Source organism: Vicugna pacos, unplaced genomic scaffold (assembly GCF_048564905.1).
Source record: "Vicugna pacos unplaced genomic scaffold, VicPac4 scaffold_21, whole genome shotgun sequence".
In the NCBI taxonomy this organism is placed as follows: Eukaryota; Metazoa; Chordata; class Mammalia; order Artiodactyla; family Camelidae; genus Vicugna; species Vicugna pacos.
In genome coordinates, this window is record NW_027328742.1 from 6,942,230 (window position 1) to 6,949,942 (window position 7,713).

A 7,713-nucleotide genomic window follows, 5' to 3' on the forward strand; every position below is an offset into this window, starting at 1 on the left:
GTTAGGCTTTCACACACACTTATCTCTCAGAACTGAGCATGTGGAGAGACGTTCGTTCATCCAGCACAAGTGGAAAGGGTTGACGGAGATACACCTTTTCTGTTTTCCCAGTCTGTTTCCTAGTGCCGGCTTGAACTGCCTGCCGTTTTCACTGTAAAACCGAGTTGGAGCTTGTACCTCCCCATATATAATTATGGATGGGATTTGGAAACTGAAAAGAAACTTTGTGTTCCCTTCAAGCTAGGTGAAGGACGGCTTTCACACACACTTATCTCTCAGAACTGAGCATGTGGAGTGACGTTCGTTCATCCAGCACAAAGGGAATTGGTTGCAGGAGAAACACTTAATCTGGTTTCTCAGACTGTTTCCTAGTGCCGGTTTGAAGTGCCTGCCTTTTTCACTGTAAAACCCGGCTGAAGCTTGAACCTACCCATATATATGTATGGAGTGGAATTTGCTACTGAAAAGAAACTTTGTGTTCCCTTCAAACTAGGTGAAGGACGGCTTGCACACACACTTATCTCTCAACACTGAGCATGTGGAGAGACGTTCGTTCATCCTGCCAAATTGGAACGGGTTGCAGGAGAAACACTTACTCTGGATTCTCAGTCTGTTTCTTAGTGCCGATTTGAAATGCCTGCCGTTTTCACTGTTAAACCAGGTTGGAACTTGAACCTGCCCATATATATGTATGGAGTGGAGTTTGCAACTGAAAAGAAACTTTATGTTCCCTTCAAGCTAGGTGAAGGACGGCTTTCACACACACATATCTCTCAGAACTGAGCATGTGGAGAGACGTTCCTTCATCCAGCACAAAGGGAACGGGTTGCAGGAGAAACACTTACTCTGTTTTCTCAGTCTGTTTCCTAGTGCCGGTTTGAAGTGCCTGCCGTTTTCTCCATAAAACCGAGTTGGAGTTTATACATCCCCGTATATATGTATGGAGGAAAGTTGGCAACTATAATGAAACTTTGTGTTCCTTTCAACCTAGGTGAAGTACGGCTTTCACTCACACTTATCTCTCAGAAATGGGCATGTGGAGAGACGTTCGTTCATCCAGCACAAAGGGAACGGGTTGCAGGAGAAACACTTACTCTGGTTTCTCAGTCTGTTTCCTACTGGCGGTTTGAAGTGCCTGCCGTTTTCTCTGTAAAACCGGGTTGGAGCTTGTACCTCCCCTTATGTATATATGGAGTGGACTTTGCATCTGAAAAGAAACTTTGTGTTCCCTTCAAGCTAGGTGAAAGACGGCTTTCACACACACTTATCTCTCAGTACTGAGCATGTGGAGAAACGTTCGTTCATCCAGCACAAAGGGAACAGGTTGCAGGAGAAACACTTTCTTTTGTTTCTCAGTCTGTATCCTAGTGCCGGTTTGAAGTGTCTGCCGATTTCACTGTAAAACCGGGTTGGAACTTGAACCTCCCCATATATATGTATGAAGTGGAGTTTGCAACTGAAAAGAAACTTTGTGTTCCCTTCAAGCTAGGTGAAGGACGGCTTTCACACACTTATCTCTCAGAACTGAGCATTGGAGAGACGTTCGTTCATCCTGCACAAAGGGAACGGGTTGCAGGAGAAACACTTACTCTGGTTTCTCAGTCTGTTCCCTAGTGCCGGTTTGAAGTGCCTTCCGTTTACACTGTAAAACCGAATTTGAGCTTATGACTCACCATATATATGTATGGAGTGGAGTTTGCAACTGAAAAGAAACTTTGTGTTCCCTTCAAGCTAGGTGACGGACGGCTTTCACACACACTTATCTCTCAGAACTGATCATGTGGAGAGACGTTCGTTCATCCAGCACAATGGAAACGGGTTGCAGGAGAAACACTTACTCTGGTTTCTCAGTCTGTTTCCTATTGCCGGTTTGAAGTGCCTGCCGTTTTCTCTGTAAAACCGGGTTGGAGCTTGTACCTCCCCATATATATGTATAGAGTGGAATTTGCTACTGAAAAGAAACTTTGTGTTCCCTTCAAGCTAAGTAAAGGACGGTTTTCACACACACTTATCTCTCAGAACTGAGCATGTGGAGTGACATTCGATATTCCAGCACAAAGGGAAGGGTTGCAGGAGAAACACTTACTCTGGTTTCTCAGACTGTTTCCTAGTGCCGGTTTGAAGTGCCTGCCTTTTTCACTGTAAAACCCGGTTGGAGCTTGGACCTCCCAATATATATGTATGGAGTGGAATTTGCTACTGAAAAGAAACTTTGTGTTCCCTTCAAACTAGGTGAAGGACGGCATTCACACACACTTATCTCTCAAAACTGAGCATGTGGAGAGACGTTCGTTCATCCAGCACAAATTGAACCGGTTGCAGGAGAAACACTTACTCTGGTTTCTCAGTCTGTTTCCTATTGCCGGTTTGAAGTGCCTGCCGTTTTCACTGTAAAACCGGCTTGGAGCTTGTACCTCCCCATATATATGTATGTAGTGGAGTTTGCACCTGAAAAGAAACTTTGTGTTCTCTTCAAGCTAGGTGAAAGACGGCTTTCACACACACTTATCTCTCAGAACTGAGTATGTGGAGAGACGTTCGTTCATCCAGCACAAAGGGAACGGGTTGCAGGAGAAACACTTACTCTGGTTTCTCAGTCTGTTTCCTAGTGCCGGTTTGAAGTGCCTGTCTTTTTCACTGTAAAATCGGGTTGGTGCTTGAACCTCCCCATATATATGTATGGAGTGGAGTTTGCAACTGAAAAGAAACTTTGTGTTCCCCTCAAGCTAGGTGAAGGACGGCTTTCACACACACTTATCTCTCAGAACTGAGTATGTGGAGAGACGTTCGTTCATCCAGCACAAAGGGAACGGGTTGCAGGAGAAACACATACTCTGGTTTCTCAGTCTATTTCCTAGTGCCGGTTTGAAGTGCCTGTCATTTTCACTATAAAACCTAGTTGGAGCTTATACATCCCCGTATATATGCATGGAGGAAAGTTGGCAATTGAAAAGAAACTTTGTGTTCCCTTCAAGCTAGGTAAAGGACGGCTTTCACACACACTTATCTCTCAGAACTGAGCATGTGGAGAGATGTTCGTTCATCCTGCACAAAGGGAACTGGTTGCAGGAGAGACACTTACTCTGGTTTCTCAGTCTGTTTCCTTGTGCCGGTTTGAAGTGCCTGCCGTTTTCACTGTAAATCCGTGTTGGAGCTTGAACCTCCCCATATATATTTATGGAGTGGAATTGTCAACTGAAAAGAAACTTTGTGTTCCCTTGAAGCAATATGAAGTTAGGCTTTCACACACACTTATCTCTCAGAACTGAGCATGTGGAGAGACGTTCGTTCATCCAGCACAAAGGGAACGGTTTGCAGGAGAAACATGTACTCTGGTTTCTCAGTCTGTTTCCTAGTGCCGGTTTGAAGTGCCTGCCGTTTTCACTGTAAAACCGTGTTGGAGCTTATACCTCCCTATATATATGTATGGAGTTGAGTTGTCAACTGAAAAGAAACTTTGTGTTCCCTTCAAGCAATATGAAGTTAGGCATTCACACACACTTATCTCTCACAACTGAACATGTGGATTGACGTTCGTTCATCCAGCACAAAGGGAAAGTGTTGCAGTAGAAACACTTACTCTGGTTTCTCAGACTGTTTCCTAATGCCGTTTTGAAGTGCCTGCCTTTTTCACTGTAAAACCCGGTTGGAGCTTGAACCTTCCCATATATATGTATGGAGGGGAGTTGGCAAATGAAAAGAAACTTTGTGTTCCATTCAATCTAGGTGAAGGACGTCTTTCATACACACTTATCTCTCAGAACTGAGCTTGTGGAGAGACGTTCGTTCATCCAGCACAAAGGGAATGGGTTGCAGGAGAAACACGTACTCTGGTATCTCAGTCTGTTTCCTAGTGCCGGTTTGAAGTGCCTGCCGTTTTCACTGTAAAACCGGGTTGGAGCTTGTACCTCCCCATATATATGTATGGAGTGGAGTTGGCAACTGAAAAGAAACTTTGTGTTCCCTTCAAGCTAGGTGAAGGACGGCTTTCACACACACTGATCTCTCAGATCTGAGCATGTGGAGAGAGGTTCGTTCATCCAGCACAAAGGAATCGGGTTGCAGGAGAAACAATTACTCTGGTTTCTCAGTCTGTTTCCTAGTGCCGGTTTGAAGTGCCTGCCATTTTCACTGTAAAACCGGGTTGGAGCTCTAATCTCCCCATATATATGTATGGAGTGGAGTTTGCAATTGAAAAGAAACTTTGTGTTCCCTTAAAGATAGGTGAAGGACAGCTTTCACACACTCTTATCTCTCAGAACTGAGCATGTGGACAGACGTTCGTTCATCCAGCACAAAGGGAACGGGTTCCAGGTGAGACACTTACCATGATTTCTCAGTCTGTTTCCTAGAGCCGGTTTGAAGTGCCTGCCATTTTCACTGTAAAACCGAGTTGGAGCTTGTACTTTCCCATATATATGTATGGAGGGTAGTTGGCAACTGAAATGAAACTTTGTGTTCCTTTCAAACTAGGTGAAGTACGGCTTTCACTCACACTTATCTCTCAAAACTGAGCATGTGGAGAGACGTTCGTTCATCCAGCACAAAGGGAACGGGTTGCAGGAGAAACATGTACTCTGGTTTCTCAGTCTGTTTCCTAGTGCCTGTTTGAAGTGCCTGCCGTTTTCACTGTAAAACCGTGTTGGAGCTTATACCTCCCTATATATATGTATGGAGTTGAGTTGTCAACTGAAAAGAAACTTTGTGTTCCCTTCAAGCAATATGAAGTTAGGCATTCACACACACTTATCTCTCACAACTGAACATGTGGAGTGACGTTCGTTTATCCAGCACAAAGGGAACCGGTTGCAGGAGAAACACGTACTCTGGTATCTCAGTCTGTTTCCTAGTGCCGGTTTGAAGTGCCTGCCGTTTTCACTGTAAAACCGGGTTGGAGCTTGAACCTCCCCATATATATGTATGGAGTGGAGTTTGCAACTGAAAAGAAACTTTGTTTTCCCTTCAAGCTAGGTGAAGGACGGCTTTCACACACTCTTATCTCTCAGGACTGACCATGTGGAGAGACGTTCATTCATCCAGCACCAAGGGAACAGGTTGCAGGAGAAACACTTACTCTGGTTTCTCAGTCTGTTTCCTAGTGCCGGTTTGAAGTGCCTGTCGTTTTCAAGTAAAACCGGGTTGGAGCTTGAACCTCCCCATATTTATGTATGGAGTGGAGTTTGCAACTGAAAAGAAACTTTGTGTTCCCTTCAAGCTAGGTGAAGGACAGCTTTCACACACACTTATCTCTCAGAACTGAGCATGTGGAGAGACGTTCGTTCATCCAGCACCAATGGAACCGGTTGCAGGAGAAACTCTTACTCTCGTTTCTCACTCTGTTTCCTAGTGCCGGTTTGAATTGCCTGCCGTTTTCACTGTAAAACCGGGTTGTAGCTTGAACCTCCCCATATATATGTATGGAGTGGAGTTTGCAACTGAAAAGAAACTTTGTATTCCCTTCAAGCTAGTTGAAGTACGGCTTTCACTCACAGTTATCTCTCAGAACTGAGCATGTGGAGAGACGTTCGTTCATCCAGCACAAAGGGAACGGGTTGCAGGAGAAACACGTACTCTGGTTTCTCAGTCTGTTTCCTAGTGTCGGTTTGAAGTGCCTGCCATTTTCACTGTAAAACCGTGTTGGATTTATACCTCCCTATATATATGTATGGAGTTGAGTTGTCAACTGAAAAGAAACTTTGTGTTCCCTTCAAGCAATATGAAGTTAGGCTTTCACACACACTTTTCTCTCAGAACTGAACATGTGGAGTGACGTTCTTTCATCCAGCACAAAGGGAACGTGTTGCAGGAGAAACACTTACTCTGGTTTCTCACACTGTTTCCTAGTGCCGGTTTGAAGTGCCTGCCGTTTTCACTGTAAAACCGGGTTGGAGCTTGAACCTCCCCATATATATGTATGCAGTGGAGTTTGCAACTGAAAAGAAACTTTGTGTTCCCTTCAAGCTAGATGAAGGACGGCTTTCACACCCACTTATCTCTCATAACTGAGCATGTGGAGAGACTTTCGTTCATCCAGCCAAAGTGAACGGGTTGCAGGAGAGACACTTACTCTGGTTTCTCAGTCTTTTTGCTAGTGCCGGTTTGAAGTGCCTGCCGTTTTCACTGTAAAACCGGGTTGGAGCTTGCACCTCCCCATATATATGTATGGAGGGGAGTTGGCAACTTAAAAGAAACTTTGTGTTCCCTTTAAGCTAGGTGAAGGACGGCTTTCACACACACTTATGTCTCAGAACTGAGCAGGTGGAGAGACGTTCTTTCATCCAGCATAAAGGGAACGTGCTGCAGGAGAGACACTTACTCTGGTTTCTCAGTCTGTTTCCTAGTGCCGGTTTGAAGTGCCTGCCGTTTTCACTGTAAAACCGTGTTGGAGCTTGTACCTTCCCATATATATTTTTGGAGGGTAGTTGGCAACTGAAATGAAACTTTGTGTTCCATTCAATCTAGGTGAAGGACGGCTTTCACACACACTTGTCTTTCAGAACTGAGCATGTGGAGAGACTTTCGTTCATCCAGCACAAAGGGAACCGGTTGCAGGAGAGACACTTACCCTGGTTTCTCATTATGTTTCCTAGTGCCGGTTTGAAGTGCCTGCCGTTTTCACTGTAAAACCGAGTTGGAACTTGTACATCCCCCTATATATGTATGGAGGGGTGTTGGCAACTGAAAAGAAACTTTGTGTTCCATTCAATCTAGGTGAAGGACGGCTTTCATACACACTTATCTCTCAGAACTGAGCATGTGGAGAGTCGTCCGTTCATACAGCACAAGGGGAAGGGGTTGCAGGAGAGACACTTACTCTGGTTTCTCAGTCTTTTTCCTAGTGCCGGCTTGAATTGCCTGCCGTTTTCACTGTAAAATCGTGTTGGAGCTTGTACCTCCCTATATATATGTATGGAGTGGGGTTGGCAACTGAAAAGAAACTTTGTGTTCCCTTCAAGCTAGGTGAAGGTCGGCTTTCACACACACTGATCTCTCAGAACTGAGCATGTGGAGAGACGTTCGTTCATCCAGCAGAAAGGGAACGGGTTGCAGGTGGGACACTTACTGTGGTTTCTCAGTCTGTTTCCTAGTGCCGATTTGAAGTCCCTGCTGTTTTCACTGTAAAACCGGGTTGCAGCATGTACCTACCCATATATATGTATGGAGGGCAGATGGCAAATGAAAAGTAACTTTGTGTTCCCTTCAAGCTAGGTGAAGGACGGCTTTCACACACACTTATCTCTCAGAACTCAGCATGTGGAGAGACGTTCGTTCACCCAGCAGAAAGGAACGGGTTGCAGGAGAGACACTTACTCTAGTTTCTCAGTCTGTTTCCTAGTCCCGGTTTGAAGTGCCTGCCATTTTCACTGTGAAACCGATTTGAAGCTTGTACCTCCCCATATATATGTATGTACTATTGGCCGATACAAAAGAAGAGATTGTAGAAAAGATTAAAACTCTGAAATCAATGTCCGGAAAACCTAGCTAAGTTTCCTAAATGGCCCAACTTAACTAACCACAGCACTGCCGCATCAAGAATGGGGCAAATAGCACCTAGTGGATTTTTTTTTAATAAATAAATCATGATCCAGTTCCTACCACAGGCAATTATGTTAAGACTGATTATAAGTTCTAACAACAATTATTGTACAAATCATAATTTCTACTTGATTCAAACTGCTTGTTCTTTAAAATGTGAATCTTTTTTCTTAAGAT